Here is a 26,179-nt window from a genome sequence, read left to right as displayed (position 1 = left end):
TTTTAATTGAAAATCTGACAAAGATAATTTAGGAGTGATACTTTGAAAATTTCCTAATTCAGGGTTTAAAGGAAAGTTCACTCCTGTTATCCATTGCAAACATTTACTGATAGAAACCCTAAAAGGGTTGGCCTTTGAACAAGACCACATAGAATGAAGAAAAGTTCCAATTTCTGTTCCACCTCAAAAGCATTGATCCAATAAATCCGATCTCCATCTACTCAATTTGTGAGGATTAAAATATATAGTTGATTAAAAAATTATAATGAAATAATCTATATCGTACATTAATAGCATTTGACATAACTTCTTTACACAAATTTTGCCACTTTTGTTGATCTATTATCGTGTCCAAATCCCATTCCTATCTTTCTTTTGAATTAAACAAGCCTACTTTAGGTGTCTGTTCTTGTAATAATATATCTGCAATTGAAATAAATTTTTTAATTATTCCATCAACCATAATTTGTTCCAAATTTGAAGGATATTTAAAAATCATTTCCAATCCTAGTTTCTCTCTTAAAAAAGGTCTCAATTGAAAATAACAAAATAATGTATTACGAGGTATATCATATTTAATAATTAATCGATCAAAAGACATCAATCTATTGTTATAAAAATCCCACAATTTAGAGATTCCCTTATAATACCATATATTTAAAAAAGGATTATCTTTTGAAAAAATCAATAAGGGATTAATTAATGGTGATTTTAGTGAAAGAATATTTCCATCAGTTTCTAATTTAACTTATTCCAAATGTTTTCATATTTGAGCTTCCTTAAATATTACACTAGATTTAAAATCCCATTTATAAATAAATTCGTCTGGTCTAACTTCTCCTATCTTATCTACTTCAATATCCACCAATGATGGTCTAATTTTAACAAACATAAAAACTAAAAATCTTAATTGTGCTCTGTAATAATTCTTAAAATTGGGGAGTTGTAGTCCTCCTTGTTCATATTTCCATGTTAATTTTTCTAATGACTTTCTTACCATCTTTCCTTTCTAAAGGGATCTGTTCATTAATGGATATTTTGCATTATTTGAACAGAATATTACTAAATTTAATTTGACCAAATCTAAATTCTTTAGATATTTGCAAGTCCAGCATTTTCTTGAATCACATTTCTAATTTCCCAAGAGAATCTGAATCAAATTTTATAGATGAGTTTTTTTTTATAGCTTAATGCCTTCTTGTAAAGGTTTAATATCTATTATTTATGAGAAATTACGTTTAAATCAGACTTTGTTCGTGAAAATCAAAAATGCTTGGGAACAGGCATTTTAAATTTGGATGTGGATTGGGGTACAATTCTTAAGCTCGTTAATAATTTTGCTATTGTCTATTACAATTCAAGGATGTACATAGAGCAGATTTATCCAAGGCTAAATTGTCTTGCTTTTATTCCAGTATGACTCCCTGGTGTGACAGGTGTAAGAATGGAGAAGCATCATTAATTCATATGTTCTGGACTTGTCCTAGTCTAGAAAAATACTGGAGAGAGGTTTTACACACTTTATCAAAAATTTTCAATATAGATTTAACACCGAACCCTTTGGTGGCCTCTTCGGCACAACAGGGAGGAATGATTCTTCTTTGTTTTTGGTTCAGAGTCGCGCCATTTCTTTCGCCTCTCCTTTGGTGAGATGTGTGATTTTACTTAAATGGAAGGATTCTGCCCCACCTACTCATGGTCAGGGGTCATGTGACATCATGTCCTGTTTGAATATGGAAAAGATTAGTTATTCAATTAATAATTCAGATATAGGATTCCAGAAGTTATGGGGGTCATTTATGACTCACTATCTTACTTTATAATTTTACTCCAATGTAATTAAATTGTTTGACTTGTATCTTTTCCACATTCCTTATAATAATTTTTTAAAATCTTGTGTTTTCTTTTAACACTAATCATATGTAACATCTGGAAACGTGGTGAGGTAAGGGGGTTGAGTTTTTTTCCTTTACTATTTTCTTATTTTCATCTTTTTTATATTTATTCAAGATTTAGAATATGAATTATGGAAATTATTTACAATTTATGCATGTTAGTGATATACAAAATATCTTATTTAGTTTGTGTAACTGTCCATGCTATCTTATTGAACTGTACCTTTTTTGTTTGTGTAATTTCTTTATTAAAATCAATAAAAATATTTTAAAAAGAAAGTGTAACTTTGCTCCAGATTTTTATTGGTGCTGGACTTCATATAAAACTGCTTAATTTTCTGAGACTGGGCCTCAATGTCGTAGGCTGTTAATGAGCCAACGTTAAATTCCTCCATAAGCACGGAACAACTTTCACCATTTCCAGTCTCTTACATATCTCCTTCTTCTGCTTAAGGTAAGCACTATACGCTACGTCTGCCTGGTTATTTTTCTCTCATGGTGGGGGGGGGGGGGGGGGGGGGGAGGGGGGAAATGTCCAAAATAATGTCTTGCAAAACAGAATCTCTGTTTGTTTACATTGGTCACAAGGTAGGTTGAAGGTGTCGCCTGGCGCGCGAGTGGTGGATTTGGGAACTAATGGCGAGGCGTGCCAATTTTAAACTTTTGGGTTTTTTTTACCCATTATTTTATTCTTATTTAATTTATTTTTTTTTTTTCCTCAATTTTTTTTGCCAGTTGCTTGAATTTTGGATTACAGAGGTTTACTGTATTTCTGAGTCCTGTTCCACCAACTAGAAGTTCAGTTGGATCAATCATGTACAGTGCTCTCCATAATGTTTGGGACAAAGACACTTTTTTTTTCCTTTATTTGACCCTGTGCTCCACAGTTTTAAATTTGAAATCAAACAATTCACGTAATTAAAGTGAACATTCCAGATTTTATTCAAGGTCATTTGCATACATAGTTGTGCATTGGGTGCTCCCATTATGACCTTCTCTACATCGGAGAGACTGGGCGCAGACTGGGAGATCGCTTTGCTGAGCACTTTTGCTCTCTCCACACCAGTGCCAGGGATCTCCCAGTGGCCAAGCATTTCAGTTCTGCGTTCTACCCCCATTCTCACATGACTATCCATTGCCTCATGTAATATCCACCAAGACCACCCATATATTGGAGGAACAACATCAGATTTTCCAGCCAGATGGCTTAAGATCAAGTTTTCTGGTTTCTGCTAACCTGCTCTCCCCCTCCCTTTCCTTCCCCCTGTCTTCTTTCCCTCAGCTCTCCACCCCCATCCTTCTCTATTCACTGAGTCATCCCTTCTGCCCCTGCTTGCTGCTGTGCCCTCCCTCCCTTCTTCACCTATTACCTCCTGCCTTGTGACATGCTCCTCCCCCCATGCCTCCCCCATTACCTTTCTATTCGGATGCCTGCCGACATTTTTTCAGACCTCGATGAAGGGCTCAAGCCTGAAATGTTGGTTGTATTTTTATTTTTGCTATATAAAAGACACTGTTTGACCTGCTGAGTTTCTCCAGGATTGTGTTTTTATTTGCACACATTTTGGTTTGCAAATAAAAACACAATCTGTAATTGCCATTTTTCAACATGAGGACCAGAGTTGTGCCAGCAGAGGAGTCAAAGAAGCCATTATGAGGCTGAAAAACAAGAATAAAACAGTAAGAAACATTTCCCAAACCTTAGGATGACCAAAATCAACAGTCTGGGACAGCATTAAGAAGAAAGAACGTACTGGTGAGCTCAGTAACTGCAAAGGGACTGGTATTCGAACGAAGATCTCTACTGTTGATGACAAAAGAATTCTCATCATAATGAAGAAAAATCCCCAATTGCCTCTCCAACAGATAAGAAACACTCTCCAGGATACGTATGGATGTATTAACGACTAGTATCTGCAGAAAACTTCATGATCCAAAATACAGAGTCCACATTGTTAGATGCAAACCATTAGTTAGCCACAGAAAGGTTGGCCAGATTACAGTTTGCCAAGAAGCATTTAAAAGAGCCTGTAGAATTCTTGAAAAATATCTTGTGGACAGATTAACGTGTATCAGGGTGATGGCAAGAGCAAAGTGTGGAGGCGTAAAGGAACGGCGCAAGATTCAAAGCAGACCACCTTGGCCATGGTTTGCATCTGTATTTATGTTCATGAAGTCTCCTGTGAACAGTGGTTGTTGACATACACACACCTGTCTCCTGCTTCTGATATGTCGGACATACACTTGGGGATTTTTCTTCATTATGATGAGAATTCTTTTGTCATCAACAGTAGAGATCTTCGTTCGAATACCAGTCCCTTTGCAATTACTGAGCTCACCAGTACGCTCTTTCTTCTTAATGCTGTCCCAGACTGTTGATTTTGGTCATCCTAAGGTTTGGGAAATGTCTCTTACTGTTTTATTCTTGTTTTTCAGCCTCATAATAGCTCTTAGTCTGGCAGTGCATGAGACCAAGGACTGACATGTCAGCAAGGGAATGGGATGGGGAATTAAAATGAGTAGTCACTGAGAGATCCACACTATTTCAGCTGACAGAGCTGAGATGCTCAACGAAGCGATCTCCCAGTCTGCATCCAGTCACTCCAATGTAGAGGGAGACCACAACGGGAGCACCAGATGCAGTAGACGACCCCTGCAGATTCACAAGTGAAGTGTTGTTTCACTTGGAAGGACTGTTTGGGACCCAGATTGAGGAGATGTGGGCATGTTTAGCACTTCCTGTGGACCCAGGGTAAGTGCCAAGGGTTGATTGGTGTGAAGGGAGGAGTGGAGGAGGGAGTCACGGAGGGACCAGTCCTTGAGGAGAGGGGGAAGAGTGGGGATACATGTCTGGTGGTGGGATCCCATAGTAGGCGGCAGAAATGACAGAGGATAATATGTTGGATTTTCAAGTTACTGACTCGTTTAATCTTAAGTTCTGTTACCGATTCTCTTCAATCTGTGTTCTCTGGTTATCAAGGTTTGAAGTACAATGCTTCAGTAACTGGTTCTGGTAAGAGCTCAGGCCAAAAACATTGGTTATATATCTTTACCTCCTATGGACGCTGCGAGTCCAGCTGAGTTCCTCCAGCATTTCTGTGTTTTGACAGCCTTGTTAGAGGTGCAGTTGTCCCAATCAAACTGTCTTCTCAAATGATAATAAACAAATCTGGCAAAGGGCAATTGTAAGAAAAAGTAAGAGCACAAGTACGACTGTTCCTCAGCTTTTACCCACCATCATCAGGCCTTTATCAATGACTGTCTTTGGGATCTTTTGTGTTTTTACTACAATCACAGCATCTATAGACTTTCGCGTTTAACTAACCGGTTCTAAATTAGTTTATGCATTCATCTTGCCAACTGGTTGCCTATTGTGTGAAGCCATGTTTGCATGTGGGTGCAGGTAAGGTGATTCATCTGAGCTTGAGGAAGAATAAAACAATTAAAGAAAGCCTGAAATGTACGGATCTCGACCTGGTTTATAAACCCATCTCGGTGGCCCACTCTGAGAGGATAGGAATTGAAAATCAAAAAGATCATTGATGAATGACCATGATTCGAATACACCACAGAGTTCCAGTCACCACAGTCTGAAATAATTATAGAGTAATCAGGAAAGGTGGAAGTAAAAGTTTATATCACTAGAATTGTGATATAATTAGGTATAGGGACACCAATACCCCTTGCAAAAGGTAGTGGACAAAGCCCAGGACGTCAGAGGCAAAAACCCTCCCCACCATCGAGAACATCTACAGGGACCGCTGCAGTTGGAGAACAGCAGGATCCACACGACCCAGCACATGCTCTGTTCTCACTGCTGCCATCAAGAAAGAGGTATGGATGCCACAAGACTCGCAGCACTAGGTTCAGGAACAGCTGCTCCCCCTCCACCATCAGACTCCTCAACGACAAACTCAATCAGGGACTCGTTTCAGGACTCGTACACTTTACGATTTTTCCTCTCTGTATTGCACAGTCAGTTTGTCTACATGTATACAGTGAGTACATATTACTTTCCCCTACCAATAAGTGGTAATTCTGCCTCGCCTGCAGGAAGAAGAATCTTAGGGTTGTGTGTGATGTTATGTATGTACTCTGATAATGAATCTGAAATGTGAAATCAGAATTGAAAGTTTACACCCCTCCAGAGATGACTGAATTGACAGGAAAAAGCTTAAGGATCACCTAAACGAGGTGAAAGGATTTTACAGGTAGACACAGAAATTTTGTAACAGTAAACTCAGGGAGAGATTCTTTACCAAGTGAGTGTTTAGAAGGTGCTGATAAACCTGGATATATTTAAAAATTAAATAGGTAAGGGAGAAATGTAGCTGAAATTGGATGAAGAGAGGTGAATAATGTGGAAAATAAATACTTGCACAAGAAAATGCGTACATATATATGCTGTACATACAGCACGGTAACAGACCCTTTCGGCCCATGAGCCCGTGCCTCCCAATTACACCCAATTGACATACAACCTCCAGTGCATTTTCAATGGTGGGGGGAAACTGGAGCTCCCGGAGGAAACCCACGCAGACGTGAGGAGAACGTACAAACTCCTGACAGACAGCGCTGGATTCGAACCCAAGTCGCTGGCACTGTAACAGCATTGTGTTAACCGCTACACTAACTGTGCTGGAATCTTAAGTAAAGAATGAAAAGCTGGAGGGATTCAGTGGGTCCCGATGGAGAGAAACAGACAATGTCTCAAAAAAGGGTCCTTACCTGAAACATTCTCACTATGAATCCTGTCGTACATGAAAGTCTGCAGATGCTGTGATTGTTATATAAAAAAAAGGGAAGAATGGGAGGGGGAGAAGTACAGATCACAGACAAAAGGTGTTAATGGGATATGATGAGGACTGGAGAGTGGAAAGATGAGGATTGATTGGGGAGGGGGCAGTTTTGTGCTCTGTGGATGGAGACAGAGGGAGAGAGGATGGAAGGAGACATAAGGAAAGATGGGGAGAGGGGTTAAGAGAAGCCAATGTCAACGATATACAGTTGGAAGTTGCCCAGATGGAATACGAGGTGTTATTCCTCCAATTTGCGGATGGTCTCAGTCTATCGGTGCATGAGACCATGGACTGACATATCAGCAAGGGAATGGGATGGGGAATTGAAATGGGTGGCCACTGGGAGATCCAAGCTATTGCAGCGGACAGAGCCGAGGTGCTCAATGAAGCGATCTTGCAGTCTGCATCCGGTCTCTCCGATGGTGAGGAGACCACAACGCGAGCACCAGATGCATTAGATGACCCCTGCAGAATCACAAGTGTTGCTTCACTTGGAAGGACTGTTTCGGGGCCCTGAATGCTGGTAAGGGAGGAGGTGTGGGGACAAGTGTAACACTTCCTGTGGTCACAGAGGGGTAGGTGTCAAGGGGAGGGAGGAGTGGACGAGCGATTCACAAAGGGAGTTGTCCCTGTGGATGGCAGAGTGGGGGTGTGGTGTAGGGGAAGATGTTTCTGGTGGTGGGATCATGTAGTTGGTGGTGGAAGTAGAGGAGGATGATATGTTGGATGTGGAGTCTGGTGGGGTGCTTGACCTACTGAGCCCCATTGTTGGCTCGTAAACAAGTGTACAGTTCAGATGAATAGATGGCCTGTTTCTTTCTTACACATCTTTTACAAATTTGTGGAAATTTAGTACCTGAAATAAAAATGGAAACAGTCCATGGTGTGAGGATCAGAGTTAACTTTTCAGATCAACAGAGCAGATTTGTCGAGACCAGAAGCCCATGGGTCACTGCCTTCACCATCTACAGGAATGTGTCTTGGGGGAGGAAGGGTGGGGAGACAGCATCAATTTAAGCTTGGGTAGCACCATTAGTGTAGTGGTTAGTGGAGTGGTTAGTGCATCACTGTTACAGCACCAGTGACCTGTGTGTAAAGTGTTTTATGTTCTCCCTGTTTCTGCGTGGGTTTCCTCCGGGGACTCTGGCTTCTTCTCACCCTTCAAAATGTACCGGGGGGGGGGGTAGGTTAATTGGGTTTAATTGGGTGGCACAGGCTTGTAGGTACATAGGGCCTGTAACCGGGCTGTAGGTCTAAATTTAAATTTTAAATTTAATTAATATAGATCTTGAAAGCAACACTTCTGACAGTAGAATATTGTCTTAGTTCTGCCGCTCCAATGACTCAACACTCCCTCAGTAATAGTTCAGCTGAGGATTTTGGCATTGACCTTTCTGGACCTCAATTCATTACTTCCTGATTTGGGACAAAAACTTCACTGACTAAATCACAGCTGAGAACAAGTGAAAGATCAGCTTTTGAGAAGGACAACGGAACTGATGGGGAGTGAAATTAGGAATCTGCAAGCCTCGAGGTCCAGTGTTAGACACACCTGTACCAAATGTTGATTAATTATTTCATTGCTAGTAAATGCTAGATATTTCAATGATGTGAAGACTTCCTGTTTTACTAGACCGTAAATAAACATTGGTACATCTCTGCAAAATAATTAATAACCACTCCATTCAAGATGACATTAATGCTTGGAAATGAACTATCCCTTCTGTAAGTAAGAGAAAATTTATTTAAAAAATAACTATTTTCTTATTACACTGTTTCAGCTCTTCATAATTTTTCCCAATCAACGTTGGCATGGGGAATTGTATATCTACATACGCCCTTTAGTTTTATCTACTGAAACTGGATAGAATTGGCACCATCAGCTTTAAAAATCTCATAAACGTGTGTATCCAATATTCACTTGAGCCAGCATTTCCCACAATCTTTTACCATGATTCATTTATTCTAATTCCAAGAACTACAGATGCTGGAATCAATGTGGAAACAAAGAGAAGTGGAAGGAACTCAGCGGATCAGGCAGCATCCAAGGAGAGAAACAATCAGTCAACATTTTGGGTTGGAACCCTTTATAGAGGTTAAAGTGGGAAGGGAAGATAGCAAGCATAATAGTGTGGGGGGGGAACAGAAGGGCCGTGAGCAGCCGAGGTAAAGGGGTACTAGGTAGAAGAATGTGAGAGAGGTGGTGAGAGGGAGGGAGAGTGAGAACGGGATTAGGTAAAATAACAATTGGAAACAGTGGGGGGGGGTTGCTCGTAATTGGAAAATTCATGTCCGTCATTGGTCTTTATACTACCCAGGAGGCAATGGATGAGGCTGAGGATGGATATGATAAGTGGAATTAAAATAGCTGGCAGCTTTGAGTTCCAAGTTGTACCTACAGACAGTGCACCTGTGCTCTGGGTGAACCTGTCATCCAATCTACATTGGTCTCAGATGTAGAGGAGGCTAATTAAATGGTAGCTTGGGTTCATTAGTGTTCAAATTGTGCCCACATTCTGAGGGAACACGTCACCAATGGACATGCTTGAAATCTCCAAATGAGAATTGCTTTTGATGGTTCTGGCTTGAGTTGACTATTTTACTGAACGTTTTAAGTTGCGTCTCCCAGCTACACAGCAAGCACATTTAAATTAGGGTTCCACCGTGCATTATGTGAGGCTTATGGCAACTGGACTCATCTAGGCACTTTCAATCTGCTGCATCAATCAAGCTGCATTCCCTGTTTACATCTGATTGCTTCAAAGGCAAAGAAATTGAGCTGAAAAACATAGAAGTCAGGGAAGGCATGGCATCAGAGTTGAAGGCAATTGTATTTCAATTGTGTTGCTTGAATTTCTGTCGCTTCTCCTACAGAGCGGCTAACTTTAAAGAAGACTCCCTCTTCTCTTCATTTCGATCTGTTTCTTCCATGTCTGGTTCAATCCCTCTGCTGATGCTTCTTCTAATGCTTTCCAATTTCAGATTTATTGTCCGAGTGCATACGTGACATCCCATACAACCCTGAGATTCCTTTTTCCTGTGGGTGCAGCAGAACTACCACTAATTGGTAGTGCAAAAATAAACTGTACACAGTGTAAACATATAAACAAATAAAAGAAGTGTAAACAGATAACAAATATAAACAAACTGACTGTGCAATACAGAGAGAACAAGAAGATCAATAAAATGGACAAGTAAGGGTCCTTAAATGAATTTGTAATTGAGTTGTTGTTGAGGAGTCTGATGGTGGAGGGGGAGCAGCTGTTCCTGAACCTGGTGGTGTGAGTCTTGTGGCCCCGAGACCTCTTTCCTGATGCTAACAGTGAGAACGGGGCGTGGGCTGGGTGGTGTGGATCTTTGATGATTGCTGCTGCCCTCTGACAGCAGCGTTCCCTGTAGATGTATGCAATTAGTGGGGAAGGTTTTGCCTGTAAATGTTCTGGGCTTTACACTCAGGGGTATTGATGTTCCCATACCAGACTGTGATTCAGCCAATCAGCACATTTTCCACCACACCTCTGTAGAAATCCGCCAGGGTTTCTGGTGTCGTACCAAGCCTCCACAAACACCTGAGGAAGTAGAGGAGCTGATGTGCTTTCCTCACGATGCCATTGGTGTGTTTGGTCTAGAAAATCTCCTCTGAGATCCCCCCCAAGAACTTAAATTTGCTCACCCTCTCCACCTCTGATGCCCCAATAATTACTGGATTTTATATCTCTGGCTTTCATTTCCTGAAGTCAACAATCAGCTCCTGTTTTGGTGACATTGAGTGGAAGGTTGTTGTTGGTGCACCATTCAGCCAAGTTTTCAATCTCCCTCCTGTATGCAGACTCATCCCCTTCCTTTATACAACCCACTACTGTGGTATCGTCGGCAAATTTATTGTTGTACCGAGCCACACAGTCGTAGGTGTAAAGTGAGCAGAGCAGGGGGCTGATGGAGATTGTGGAGGAGAAGTTCTTACCATTTTTCACTGATTGTGGTCTGGAGGTGAGGAAATCCATGATCCAATTACACAGTGGGGTGGTAATTCCTATGTCTTGAAGTTGGCTGATTAATTTTGAGGGGATGATGGTGTTGAATACCGAACTGTGGTCGATAAAGAGCATCTTGATTAATGCATCTTTACTGTCCAGGTGTTCCAGGGCTTCGTGTAGAGCCAGTGAGATGGCATCTGCTGTAGACCTGTTTCTACGATAGGCGAACTGGAATGTATCCATGTCACTGCTCAGATACATCTTAACATGCACTTTTATTGACACGTCCAGTGCTCTCTCTAGCACTGACCAGTCACAATTGAATTCCAAGCTTACATTTTAACCATCTACTTTTGCATCTATAAACAATCATTGGTAAGACTGTGATACCCATCTGTTCTGTGAAAAACAATCATCTATAGGTGTGGTTAGGTTGATGACAAGTTGGTGTGACTAGATAATTTTGTGTATTGGGAGTATAGCTCAGTGGCAGAGCACTTCACTGCAGATTAAGAGGTCCTTTGTTCAAATTCAAGTACTTTAAAGTTTTTTATTATGAACCTTTGGCTTGGCTTCGCGGACGAAGAATTATGGAGGGGGTAAAAAGTCCACGTCAGCTGCAGGCTCGTTTGTGGCTGACAAGTCCGATGCGGGACAGGCAGACACGATTGCAGCGGTTGCAAGGGAAAATTGGTTGGTTGGGGTTGGGTGTTGGGTTTTTCCTCCTTTGCCTTTTATCAGTGAGGTGGGCTCTGCGGTCTTCTTCAAAGGAGGTTGCTGCCCGCCAAAGTGTGAGGCGCCAAGATGCACGGTTTGAGGCGTTATCAGCCCACTGGCGGTGGTCAATGTGGCAGGCACCAAGAGATTTCTTTAGGCAGTCCTTGTACCTTTTCTTTGGTGCACCTCTGTCACGGTGGCCAGTGGAGAGCTCGCCATATAACACGATCTTGGGAAGGCGATGGTCCTCCATTCTGGAGACGTGACCCATCCAGCGCAGCTGGATCTTCAGCAGCGTGGACTCGATGCTGTCGACCTCTGCCATCTCGAGTACTTCGACGTTAGGGGTGTAAGCGCTCCAATGGATGTTGAGGATGGAGCGGAGACAACGCTGGTGGAAGCGTTCTAGGAGCCGTAGGTGGTGCCGGTAGAGGACCCATGATTCGGAGCCGAACAGGAGTGTGGGTATGACAACGGCTCTGTATACACTAATCTTTGTAAGGTTTTTCAGTTGGTTGTTTTTCCAGACTCTTTTGTGTAGTCTTCCAAAGGCACTATTTGCCTTGGTGAGTCTGTTGTCTATCTCGTTGTCGATCCTTTCATCCGATGAAATGGTGCAGCCAAGATAGGTAAACTGGTTGACCGTTTTGAGTTTTGTGTGCCCGATGGAGATGTGGGAGGTGCTGGTAGTCATGGTGGGGAGCTGGCTGATGGAGGACCTCAGTTTTCTTCAGGCTGACTTCCAGGCCAAACATTTTGGCAGTTTCCGCAAAGCAGGACGTCAAGCGCTGAAGAGCTGGCTTTGATGTAATATTAACATTATTACCATTAGCTGCATTAATTCAAAGATAGCAGACTAAAATAAATTTGAGATTTCTTTATTGTCATGGAGGTATAATATTATACAAAATTGACTTTTGTTTGCTGACAAAAGGTTCACCATTGGCAGAAATTGCCCAGCATCCCTTGCAGTCAAAGAAAGAGAAGCAAAAGAGACTTCGTTCAGAGTCACTGAGTGTCTGTGGAATTCGCCATGGATTCACCTTCAATGCTCCTGCAGCCTCTGCAGCCACACTCAGGGGTATTCTGTTATTTGTTATTAAGGCAAACCTGAGTAGAAATGGGTGGTAAGAACCCTGTGGAGCAGCACTGTGTCTCCACTCCCCACTCTCCCTGGGTCTGCACCAGCAGCCACACAAGACCCAGCTATAAACCTCTGCAAAATCAGGAAGCCTTCAACACCCTCAGCACCCTCTCGCTTCTTGGGTTCTGACACTTGGTACCCCTTCAGCCAATAGAGACCTTTCCTTAAAAAGGGATGAAGTTCCAGGGCAGCAGGAAAAGGTATGTTTAGCCAAATTGCTTCTTCTGAGCTATTCTATAATTCCACAGTCATTCCTGTTATGTCTCTGTGTTACTTGGGAAGCTTCTTAAATAACTTAGAGATGCAAGATTCAAATAACAGAAGAGACTGATGCTTTCCACTATCTCAGGAAACTGTTCACACACTCCTATACATACGCCCCACAGTGGGGCATTACAGTTACTACAGTGAGAAGGGTGTATTCTTTTGCGGTTACAAAATAGTTCACATTATCCTGACTATAAGACAATTCCTTTGTATTTTGAGGAGTGTGGCAAAAAAATGGTGGTGCTGCCAGAGCTACTGTAACAGCAGTGCTGCCGCCGGTGCAGACTCAGGAAGAGTGGGGAGCGGAGACACAGCGCTGCTCCACAGGTTCTGCCACCTAGTCCTACTACAGGCGGCTCCGTACAGTCTTTAAACGGCCTGTCAAAGGAGCCAACGGTGTTTTATTTTAAAATCCTGCGAACGCAGAGTCTGGGCCCAAGATGGCAGTACTTGTGGTGGCAGCTTCCTCAAGGGGTTGCAGACCCTAAGGGAATCAGAGGACTGATGCAGGGCACCAGAAAAATGGAGAGAACAGCTCGATTTGAGAAGGAGAAGAAGAGAAGGCGACCACGGGACAGTGACAATACTGGCGGACCAGCGAGGGGCTCTGCAGTTGCAGGACACACAGGCACTGGGCTGTTAGTGACTCAAGGTGAGGAACCCGTACACGCTGTGGGCTCCTGACAGCTACGGTCAAAGGACTCACACAAACTGTGGACTGCTGGAGATTGGCTCAAGGCCAGCTGAAGGGGTACCAGGTATCGGAACCGAGATGCGAGAGGGTGTTGAGGGTGGGAGGAGCTCCCGAGAGGCCTCGGGTGCTGAAGGATTCCTGATCATGTCGGAGGTTTGGACCTGGATCTCAGGTTGCTAATGTTTCGGACTGAAGTCTATGGGCTGCAGAGTCTGCTAGAGACAAATCCGCGGACACTCTTTGCTTCTCTTTCTCTCACTGTAAGCGGCACCTGGCAATTTCTGCTGATAGAAAATCTTTATGGCAGACTAAAGGCAATTTTGTGTGAGATTACACCTGTTTTATTACATAACAATAAAGAACCTTGAATTTGAGCACAGAAGATGTGATGTTAACCATATAACCATTTACAGAGCGGAAACAGGCCATGTTGGCCTTTCGAGTCCGCACCAGTTCACTAGAACAACTCCACTAGCTCAAACCTCCTGCTCTCCGCCAATAACCCTCCAACCCCCTCTCCTCCACGTACACATCCAACTTTCTCTTAAATGAGGGACAAAATAGAGACGAGGCAAGATGATGTCACATCCAAATGCTTTCTGCAGTTAAGTCATTTTTGAATTCACACATCCAGAGATCCCAAGCCTTGTGCTGTAAATTATTGAGCAACTATAATGGAATTGTGATGTATATTTTTGTTTTCCTTTTTGGAGTCCAGATATAAAGAGGCTTTGTGCTACATTTCATCCGACGTAGTTCTATCCTTCCTAAGATATAGTATCCAGACCCAGTGCCACTACATCTGAACCAACCCCATGCAATGATGTGGTACAGAGTCAGAGCAAAATAGCACAGAAAAGGCCCTTCAGTCCAACATGTCCATGCCAGCCACATTGCCTTCCTGAGCTTGTCCCCTTTGACTGTGTTTGGCTTGTATCCTTCTAAACCAGGGGTGACCAAACATTTTTGGTTGTGGGCCACAAACAGAAAAATAGAAGGAGTCACGGGCCAAACAATATTAAGCCCGGCAGTTTTCAACCAGTTACAGTGCAAGAAAAATGTTGTTTTAAGACCAGAAAACGCCTGTGCCATCGAAAATTCATTTTCTATCAAAATATCAATACAACACTACTGAACAGTTTAACTGTTGACACTACAGTTTATTGATGTGTTCACATATTATAGTAGACATTTCTGTATCTGCTGCTCTTTAATTTAAATGAATACAATAAAACTCTTTAAAACTCTCATTCAAAATGCAATGCAAAATTAAAATCTGGGTGCAAAATAAGAAAAGTAGGAAAGATCAAGAAGGGAATAAGGCCGTCTCCAACATCTGAATCGGAATCAGAATTTATTGTCATGAACAAGTCATGAAATTCGGTGTTTTGCGGTAAATAAAAAATAAAAAAAATTGTGCACGAAAAGTGAGGCAGGGTCTTTGGTTCATTGATTATTCAAGAATCTGATGGCAGTGGGGAAACTGTCCTTGTGCTGTTGAGTGCTCGCCTTTAGGCTTCTGTACCTTTTCCCCAATGGTAGGTGAGTGAAGAGGACATGGCCTGGGTGGTGGGGAGTCTTTGAGGATAGAGGCTGCTTTCTTAAGACACCGCCTCATGTAGATGTCCTCAATGGAGTGAAGTCTGGTGCCTGAGATGTCACAGGCTGAGTTAACAACCCTCTGGAATTTATTCTTGTCCTGAGACTTGGCGTCTCCATACCAGGCAGTGATACAACCAGCCAGAAAGCTCTCCATGGTACACCTGTAGAAGTTTACGAAAGTTTTCAGTCACATACAGAATCTCCTCAGACACTTCACAAAGTATATCCATGGGCGAGCCTTCTTTGTGACTGCATCAACATGGAGGCTCCAGGACAGATCCTCGGAGATGTTGACACCCGAGAATTTGAAGTTCTTGACCCTCTCCACTACTGAGCCCTCAATGAGGACTGGGTCATGTTCCCCTGACTCCCTCCTGAAATCCACAGACATCTCCTTAGTTTTGCTGATGTTGAGCGCAAGGTTGCTGTCGTTACACCATTCAATGAGCTGATCTATCTCCTTGCTGTACGCTTCCTCATTGCCATTTGTGATTCTGCCAACAACTGTGGTGTCATCGGCAAACTTGTAGATAGCAGTGGAATTGTGCCTGACCACACAGACATGGGTGTATAACGAGTAGAGCAGTGGGTTAAGCAAGCATCCTTGGGGTGCGTCTGTGTTGATGATCAGATGTTTCCGATGAGAAAGTCAAGGATCCAGTTACAGAGGGGGAACAGAGTCCTTCACAACGCTCAGTGACTGCAGTTCATGGCCCAAGTGTCCACCTTAAATGATTATGATACAATGTGTAAGCCTATAGATGGGCTATAAAAGTTAACAGATTCCTTGCAAATCAAACAAGCACACTTCCCCATGACTTCTGTGAAAAGGTATTAATTTTCCTTTGTCTGAAATTTTTGGCACTCCCTTGCTATTTCGGTTCTGCCATGTTTAATCAACTGAGGTAAATGTTTTTTTTAAACTGAGGTAAGCATCAGTCAAGTAGTTGTTCAAAATGGCAGCGACATCTAGTGTTGAAACTAAGAAGTGCAATGTATATACAGGTAATTTATTGTCAGAGACTATGCTCGAATGGACCTTATTCCATTTTATTTTTAAAATTTACCCTAGGCCAGTTAAAAATAGGTAATGGGCCATTTTTGGCAGGGGGCACAGTTTGGCCACTCTTGTTTTAAACCTTTTTTATCTACATACTTGCCTAAATGTCTCTTAAACATTGTAAGCCACTTCTGCGCATTATTTGGCTCTTTATTCCATATGAGCTTGCAGGTGCTTCAGATTGAAGAGACTGCCATCCGTGCGGTACCGGATGTAAACAGCGTCTTCATTGTTGAGGTCTTTCATGGCTTGTTTCAGCATCATGCTGAAGAAGATTGAAAAGAGGGTTGGTGCGAGAACACAGCCTTGCTTCACGCCATTGTTAATGGAGAAGGGTTCAGAGAGCTCATTGCTGTATCTGACCCGACCTTGTTGGTTTTCGTGCAGTTGGATAAACATGTTGAGGCGCCTGCAAGCTCACAGCAAGACACAAGAGCAACTTGTCCGTGAACTACTCTTTGCAGATGATGCCGCTTTAGTTGCCCATTCAGAGCCAGCTCTTCAGCACTTGACGTCCTGTTTTGCGGGAACTGCCAAAATGTTTGGTCTGGAAGTCAGCCTGAAGAAAACTGAGGTCCTCCATCAGCCAGCTCCCCACCATGACTACCAGCCCCCCCACATCTCCATCGGGCACACAAAACTCAAAACGGTCAACCAGTTTACCTATCTCGGCTGCACCATTTCATCGGATGCAAGGATCGACAACGAGATAGACAACAGACTCGCCAAGGCAAATAAAATAGCGCCTTTGGAAGACTACACAAAAGAGTCTGGAAAAACAACCAACTGAAAAACCTCACAAAGATTAGCGTATACAGAGCCGTTGTCATACCCACACTCCTGTTCGGCTCTGATTCATGGGTCCTTTACCAGTATCTCCGTTGTCTCCGCTCCATCCTCAACATTCATTGGAGCGACTTCATCTCCAACATCGAAGTACTCGAGATGGCAGAGGCCGACAGCATCGAATCCACGCTGCTGAAAATCAAACTGCGCTGGGTAGGTCACGTCTCCAGAATGGAGGACCATCGCCTTCCCAAGATCGTGTTATATGGCGAGCTCTCCACTGGCCACCGAGACAGAGGTGCACCAAAGAAGAGGTACAAGGACTGCCTAAAGAAATCTCTTGGTGCATGCCACATTGACCACCACCAGTGGGCTGATATCACCTCAAACCGTGCATCTTGGCGCCTCACAGTTCGGCGGGCAGCAACCTCCTCTGAAGAAGACCGCAGAGCCCACCTCACTGACAAAAGACAAAGGAGGAAAAACCCAACACCTAACCCCAACCCACCAATTTTCCCTTGCAACCACTGCAACCGTGTCTGCCTATCCCGCATCGGACTTGTCAGCCACAAACGAGCCTGCAGCTGACGTGGACTTTACCCCTCCATAAATCTTCGTCCGCGAAGCCAAGCCAAAGAAAGAAAGAAATTCCATATACCCATCACTCAAAGTGGAAAAGCTTTTGTCTCCATCTCAAGTGGTCTCTGGGCCAAATCGATGTGTTAATTTTGCTTGTGGTACCCAGCCATTTTAGCAGTGAAGCCAATTCATCTTTCAATCCGGTTGTACATCCTGTTTGCTACGATCTGCAACTGCATTAGATGTCAAAATATTGGCTAGTACACCAGCTCCCCCTGCAGGGTTAGTCTGTTCCATGCTATTTAATTGTATTGGTGCGTGGTTCTGTGCATTTGTGCAAATAACATTCAGATTTAGATTTCACATTTAGTGTCAGAGTATATACATGACATCGCACCCACCCCTGAGATTCCTTGCAATACAGAGAGAAACAAATCAGTAAAATGGTGGCGCGAGTTTTGTGGCAGCTATACCTCTTCCCTGATGGTAGCAGCGAGAACAGAGCGTTTGCTGGGTGGTGTGGATCCTTGATGATTGCTGCTGCTCTCTGATGGCAGCGTTCCCTAGATGTTCTCGATTGGGGGGTGGGAAGCTTTACTTACGATGTCCTGGACTGTCCACTACCTTTTGGAGGGCTTTACACTCGGGGTATTGGTGTCCCCATACCAGACCATGATGCAGCCGGCCAGCACACTTTCCACCACAGCTCTGTAGAAATTTACCAGCTCCTGCCCCTCTGCGTCATGAACGGCAGGGTTCTAACTAACGTGCGCTAGTCTGGAAAGGCAGAAGGAGCAAGTGGTATGGCGCACATCGAGCGTCACATCAGGTATTGTACCCATGGCTCAGCCCGGTCAGCAACCCCTCCCACACCTCCACCCATGGCTCAGCCCGGCTTAGGGCTCCAACTCCTGAGGAAGTAGAGGCGCTGACGTGCTTTCTTCACAATGCCATTAGTGTGTTGGATCCAGAAAAGATAGTAACTTCCAAGAATTTTAATTTGCTCACCCTCCCCACCTCTGATCCCCCAATGATCACTGGATCATGCACCACTGGTTTTCCCTTCCTGAAGTCATCAATCTGCTCCTTGGTTTTGGTGACATTGAGTGTGAAGTTGTTGTTGGTGCATCATTCAGGCACGTTTTCAATCTCCCTCCTCTTTGCTGACTCATGGCCACTTTTTATGCAACCCATTACTGTGGTATTGTCAGTGAATTTGTAGATGGTGTTGCTGTCACACCTTGATTGGAACTTTGAGAGGAAGTTGGAGCAGCGATACATTTCCAAGACTGGATGGCGTGTGACCTGAGAACAATTTTCACATGGTAGTGGCCCCATGCTTCTGTTGCCCTTGTCACACTAGCTGATAGATGTTGTGGGCTTGGCAGATGCTGTCCAAGGAATCTTCACGCAAACTTCTGATAGTAGGCATCGAGAGTGGAGTGTCTGAATGGTTGTGGATGAGGTGCCTAATAAGTGGTCTGCTGCGTCCTGTATAGCTAGGAGCTTATTCTAGATCCAAGATTCTTTTATTGTCAATCGTACAGAACATGTAATAATTACACAAAATGTTGTCACCTGGTGCTCCCACCAAGAGAGAGAGAGAGAGAGAAGCATTAGAGAGCACCTTCAGAGTCACTGAGTGTCTGTGGATTTGCCTGCAGTGCTCCCGCTGACTCTGCAGCTGTACAGACCACCGTTCGATTCATCGGCAACTCGAGCTCCAGGTCGAAACCTCCGATGCCATATCGGGAAGCCTTCAGAGGCTGAAGTCTTTCAGGACCCCTTCTTGCCCACAGCACCCTCAATGCATCACATCTGGACAGTAGGAACCTGCAGAGGAGCGTTGTGTCTCCTCTCCTCCTCCCCCACCCCCCCACCCCGAGTGCGGTGCTGTCAACATCACACCCGGGCAGTAGGACCCCGTGGAAGAGCATTGTGTCTCTGCTCTCCTGAGTCCTCATCAGTGGTAACGCTGACTTTGGAAGGTACTGTCTTTTTGTTGGGGGTGCCGGGCCATGCTCGAAGTGCCTTTTTGTGTGCCTTCACAGAAAGCAAAAGTCAACAAATGTTGTGTATTAGTACATTTTGTGCATTAGTACATGGCAATAAAAGAATCTTGAATCTTCCTTGATGCATTTGGGAAAAAGGGTTCCATGGCTAATAAGGGTAAAGAACATAACAAATCCCTTACATCGGGGGTGGCCAAATTATGGCCCTGGGCCAACTGAGGCCTGTTGTTATTTTTTAAATGGCCCAGGGTGAATTTTAAAAATAAAATGGAATATGGCCCAATAGAACATAGTCTCTGACAATAAATCGCACTGTATGTACATCGGTTTCAACACTAGATGCCACTGCCATTTTGAACAACAGCTAGACTGACTATTGAAATGTTAGTCATCAATAAAAACATTGACCTCAGTTTTAAAAAACTGTGACCTCAGTTGATTAAACAGGGAGGAACGGAAAATGCGGAAAAAAAAGCGGCCCTGCTTGAGCTGCTGTAATGGCAGCGCTGCCGCTGGTGCAGACCCGTGGAGAGTAGGGAGTGGAGACGCAGTGATCTCGTGAGGTCCACCCGCCCAGTCCAACTGCCATCAGCTTTAAACAGCCTGTTAATGGAGCTGACAGTGGTTTTATTTACACATTCTGAGACCACAAAGTCTGTGCCCAAGATGGCGGCGCCTATGATCGGCAGCAACCGTGAAGGGTTGCAGACATCGGGGAAGCAGAGGACTGGTGAAGGGCCCCAAAAAAACAGGGAGAACACGCCCCGTTTGAGAAGGAGAAGAGGAGATGGCCCTCAGGACGGTGACCACGGCAGTGGACCAGTGAGGGGTTCTCTGGCTAAAGAACACACAAGTGGCAGGTTATTGGTGAGAAGAGGTAGCGAACCCATGCAGGCTATGGGCTGCTGGCAACTGCAATTGACAGATCCAAGTGGCAGCAGGGCTGGTGCCAGACTATTTTGTGCCCTAAGGCGGGCTGAGCCATGGGTGGAGGTGTGGGAGGGGTTGCTGACCGGGCTGAGCCATGGGTATAATACCTGATGTGGCACTTGATGTGCACCATACCACTTGCTCCCTCTGCCTTTCCAGACTAGTGCGCGTTAGTCATTCATGGCACAGAGGTGTTGGAGCTGTTGGAGTCTCTCTTCAACAGCACCCCTCTGAGGTCTGTGCCCTAGGTGGCTGCCAAGTTGGTCTAATGGTAGCAGACTGACTGAAGAGGTTATTGAAACTGGGAAGTGAGAGGGTGCCGAGAGCGCTGAAGGGATCCTGATCGTGTCGGAGGTTCGGATCTGGAGCTCGGACTGCTGATGGTTTGGACTGGACTCTGTGTGGCTGCAGTGAATGGAGCAGCGCTGGAGGCGAATGCTCGTACACTCAAGGTTTCTGAAGGGACTCTCTTTTGCTTCTCTGATTCTAAGAGGCGCTTCAGACAATTTCTGCCGATGGCAAATCTGTCTGCCTTGCAACAGACTAAAGCAAATTCCATGTTATATTCCACTGTTTTTATTACACGACAAAGGAATCTTAAATCTTGAATAGCAAGGTGGTGGCAAAAATTTCAGACCTAGTGGGAAAATGAATACTTCTTCACAGAAGTTAAGGGGAAGTGTGTTTGATTTGCAAGGAATCTGTTAACTTTATTCTTTCTTCTTTGGCTTGGCTTCGCGGACGAAGATTTATGGAGGGGTAAATGTCCACGTCAGCTGCAGGCTCGTTTGTGGCTGACAAGTCCGATGCGGGACAGGCAGACACGGTTGCAGCGGTTGCAGGGGAAAATTGGTTGGTTGGGTTGGGTGTTGGGTTTTTCCTCCTTTGTCTTTTGTCAGTGAGGTGGGCTTTATTAACTTTATTAACTTTATTAGCCTATCACTAATAGCTATGTGCAGATCATTCCAACTTTTCATCAACATAAAGGAAGCAACTTGAAAATCCAAATTAAAATATATGATTGCCAGCACACAATCAGGTGCCCATTGAAGTCAAGCCTTAGTTAATTTTTGAAAGATAACTGTTCCAAAGTATTTTCCGAGCTAATTCTTTCATTCTCTTCAAATAAAATCAAGAGGTGTTCCTCACTACCCTTACATCTCAGCCATGGTCACTTTGGGGGGAAAGATAAATTTTAAAGGGGGCACCCGGATTTGAACCGGGGACCTCTTGATCTGCAGTCAAATGCTCTACCACTGAGCTATACCCCCAACCTGTTGAACTTCTTAAATATAGTCCTGATCCATAAAATGTTGTTCCTTTAAGTTGTTAATTTTTATGAGAATGATTCATTGCAAAACTTAAATACAGTAAATCCTGTCTCACGTTGTACCGAAAGGAATGAAATGTTTAAATTTAGCTCTCTCTAGTGGGACAAACCTGCACAACAAGACATAGGTGATCGATACTTGTGTTTCATTCCTGATTTAATTTGATCACTTATGTTCAGCAAGCTCCCAGTCATAATGGACCGAAATGTCAATCATTACTTTGCCTCCACAGATGCTGCTTGACTTGGACTTCCTCTGCTCAAGCACTTTATTTTTTTGCTCCAGATTCCAGCATCACCACTCCCTGATGTCAATGTGATAACAATTCAATAATGGGACAGATTGCCTGACTGGCATTCCATTTCCTTTCATGTTACAAAGGTGCCTGCCTGTCCTTCACCTGCTAGCTTGTCCTTCACTAATCCCTACATCCTCAGAGGCCTAAAGTAATTCAGTATGTCCCCGTGTCACTTACCAATTTTAATGGCTGCATCATGGTACAGGAACTATCTTGTCCATTTCAGCAAAAAACTGCAGAGAATTATGATGCAAAACAACCTCCCCTCCTGCTGCCTCAGGACAGCAGCCAACATTTAAAGCATGTAACCCACCCCAGTTGTACTCACTTCTCCCTCCTGTCGTGCAGAAGACACGTGTTTGAAAGTGCCTGCATATCAAGAAAAGTGGTGCATCTCCTTGTGCTGGCCATCTCACAGCAGCATGGCCCTGGGTTCCATCACATCCTTGTCTGCCATCTGTGTGGATTTGATTCAATTCACTTGCTCATCCCTCAATCATTTACTAGTTGCTTCCCATGCCAGCTGGTTTTCTGCCCACTAGTCCCTTGCCCATTCATAGAGGCACAAAAAGAGGCTCTTCATCCCCCCAAAAAATGTTAAAACACCATGCTGGAAAAACTCAGCAGGTCAAACTGTGTACTTTATGCAATAAAAATAAAGGTACATAACCTATGTTTCAGACTTGAGCCCTTCATCAAGGTATGAACAAAAGATACATAACCAATGTTTGGAGCTTGAGCCCTTTATCAAGATAGGAGCAAAATGTAGGCAGGTACCTGAATCTCCATTTGCTGGTGTTCCCTTATCCACCTATTACCTCCTGCCTCTGGGCCTGTGCTCCTCCCCCTGCCCGTCACCCACCCCCCACCATTTTGTTCGGGCACCTGCCTACATTTTGTCCATACCTTGATGAAGGGCTCAAGGCTGAAATGTTGGTTCTGTACCTTTATCTTTGCTGCATAAAGGACAATGTTTGACCTGCTGAGTTTCTCCAGCATTGAGTTTTTATTTCAATCACAGTGTCTGCAGACTTCTGTGTTTTACTCCTTCAACCCAACACATCTATTCCAACCCATTCTATTGCACCCTTCCCCGCACATTCCATTTATCTCTCTCTTAAGCCTTGACAATTTAGCTTCTTGCACCTCCAGGTTCAAGGACAGTTTCCAACCTGCTGTTATCAGACTCTTGAATAAACCTCTCATGAATAAAAGCTGACACCTTGCTCTGTTGAACTGCTTTAACACTGTTCCCTTTACTTTTGTTTTAGTGCAACATTATCGCTTGTACTTCAGTTTTTAGTTTTGCACTTCCTTTAGTCTGATGCACAGGTTGACTTGCCTGGATAGCATGCAAAACAAAGTAGGAAATAAACCATTCAACTCAATTTAATTCACTCGCTCATCCCACACCCCTGCTTTCTAATCTCTCAATCATTCAGAGATTGTTTTCCCTGCCAACTGGCCACCCTCCTGCTCACTGGCCCTTTATTCCATCTTATCCAAGACAACCAGTGGGCCCATCTATGCTAAACCCTTTCACCTGCCTTGGTGATTCATAGATCCCTTCCCACTCATTGTCTCTCTCACCCTGCCCACGGTATCTCACCCAAATGAGAGCCATCCTTCAGTTCACAGCTCCCTCATGCTGATCACCTGCCCCTTGCCCTGCTTGCAGGTCTCTCTCCCAATCACCAGCCTTACCCTCCTGCTCACCAGTCACCCTCTCTCTCTTAGACCCTTCTCTTTGCTTCTCAGAACCTCACAAGGAGATTGTGGAATCTCCCAGTTTTGCATCCATGGAGTCCTGCATGATAAAGTTCTGCTGAGATTTTGTGGCACACTTAGGACTCGAGTATCCAGAAGCTCAGTTTTCAGGAAGACTCCTGGAGGGTCTCAGACCAAAGAATGATTCTGATGAGGTTGGGAAAACTACAGTTCATACTTCTAGAGTCATTGTTGGACATGCATTTAAATAAGTTATTTGCTCACCTACTCGGCTCTGATCAATCCCCCATTTGCACTAATGTCACATTAATCCCATTTATTTAGGAAATCCATGCAGTCACCGGAAGAACATTGACTTTCCACGGAGATGCCAGAGGGGATTAAGATCAAACCCATGCCACTGGCACTGAAGCAACAGCTAGACTAGAAAGGCTCAGTCTGAAACTTCGACTGCTTTTTATTTCCTATGTAGCTGTGTGAAAGATTAAAGGGAGCAGATGGACATTGTTTACCTGGATTTCCAGAAAGTGTTCGATATAGAGCTGTATAAAAGACATATACAAAGGTAAGGATGCATTGAGTTGGGGTGATTCATTAGCACGGATAGAGGATTGGTTAACCAAGAAAAAAGCAGAGAGTTTGGGTACAGGGGTGTTTTTCTGGTTGGCAATCAATGGTGAGCGGTGTGCGCAGGGGTCGGTGCTGGGTCCACAACTGTTCACGATATACATAAACAATCTGGGACATGGGACAGAGTGTAATGTATCTAAGTTTGCTGATGACACTAAATTGAGTGGGAAAGCACATTTGATCGTTTATACAGAAATACAGTGAGTCTGCAGAGAGATATAAATTGGTTAAGTGAATGGGGAAGGGTCTGGCAGATAGCGTACAATGTTGGTATTATGTGAGGTTATCCACGTTGGAAGGAAGAATGGAAGATCTGATTCTTATTTAAATGGCAAGTGATTGCAGCATGTTGCCGTGCAGAAGGACTTGGGAGTGCTTGTGCGTAAATCACAAAAGATTGGTTTGCAGGTGCAGCAGGCTATTGAGAAGGCAAATTGAATGTTGGACTTCATTTCTAGAGGGATGGAATTTAAGAGCAGTGAGGTTATGCTGCAAATGTACAAGATACTGGGGAGTACTGCATGCAGTTCGGGCCTCCTTACTGGCTTTGGAGGCATTGCAGAAGAGGTTCACAAGGGTTGATTCCAGAGATAAGGGGGCTAGCCTGTGAGGAGAGGTTGAGTCGTCTGGGGCTGTACTCACTGGAATTTAGAAGAAAGAGGATCTTATGGAAATATATAAAATTATGAAAGGCATGGATAAGATAGAATTAGGTCCAGTAAGTTGGTTCCATTGGTAGTGGAGACCAGAACCAGGGGACATAGCTTCAAAATAAAAGATAGTAGATTCAAGATAGAAATGAGGACAAACTGCTTTTCCCAGAGGGTGGTGAATCTATGGAATTAGTTGTCCATTGAACCAGTGGAGGCAACCTCAGACAAGCTTGGACAGATATTTACATAGAAAGGGAATGAAGGGATATGGGGAAAAAGCAGGTAGGTTGAGGTGACTCTTTCATCAGATCAGCCATGATCTGGCAGAGCAGGCTTAACGGGCCAGGTGGCTTATTCCTATTCTTAAAACTATAGAACAATACAGCACAGAAACATGCCTTTCGGCTCTAGTCCATGCCAAACTATTATTCTCCCTTCTCCTGCTGACCTGCACCCCGACCATACCCCTCCAATCCATGTAGTTGTCCAAATTCTTAAAAATTAAAATTGAGCCCGCATTCACCACTTCAGCCGGCAGTTCGTTTCACACTCTCACCACTCTCTGTATGAAGAAGTTTCCCTTATGTTCCCTTAAAACCTTCCCCCTTTCACCCTTAACCTATGTCCTCTGGAGACCGGGTCAAAACTGGCTGAAGGGGTACAAAGGGATGCAAGAGGGTGCCGAGGGTACTAATCGCATCGGAGGTTCGGATGTGGAATTCGGATTACCGATGGTTTGGACTGGACTCTGCGTGGCTGGGAAGGCTGCGGGAGCACTGGAGCAAATCCACGGACACTCAGTGACTCTGAGGTGAAGTTTTTTTCAGCTCCTCTTCCTCTGGCTGTAAGAGGCCCTTCAGGCAATTTCAGCCAATGGTCAATCTGTCTGTCTTGCAGCAGGCAAAAGCAATTTTGTGCATTATGACTCATTTTGTGACATGACAATAAATGGAATCTTGAATATATTTACACATTAAGACAGTGTCCTTGAAATAGCAAAGATGTCTTTATTATTATCTTTATCTTTGCTAAATAAAGAACAGAGTTTATCCTTGCTGAGTTTCCCAGCTTTGTGTT

General features: G+C 43.9%; 1 long non-coding RNA gene and 1 other non-coding gene across 2 annotated transcripts; both read right to left on the bottom strand.

Moving 5' to 3' along the window:
• Positions 1 to 770: 770 nt before the first annotated feature.
• Positions 771 to 25,956, bottom strand: LOC138747105 (uncharacterized). The gene is made up of 3 exons (XR_011347309.1): positions 25,832 to 25,956; positions 4,949 to 5,064; positions 771 to 1,723 (listed from the first exon to the last, which is right to left on the bottom strand). It is a non-coding gene; the product is annotated as an uncharacterized lncRNA (long non-coding RNA).
• On the bottom strand, positions 21,662 to 21,733 carry trnac-gca (transfer RNA cysteine (anticodon GCA)). The gene has a single exon. It is a non-coding gene; the product is annotated as a tRNA-Cys (tRNA).
• Positions 25,957 to 26,179: the final 223 nt, after the last annotated feature.

The sequence above is a fragment of the Narcine bancroftii genome, chromosome 12 (assembly GCF_036971445.1).
Source record: "Narcine bancroftii isolate sNarBan1 chromosome 12, sNarBan1.hap1, whole genome shotgun sequence".
Taxonomy (NCBI): Eukaryota; Metazoa; Chordata; class Chondrichthyes; order Torpediniformes; family Narcinidae; genus Narcine; species Narcine bancroftii.
This window is presented reverse-complemented; position numbering and strand designations above follow the sequence as displayed.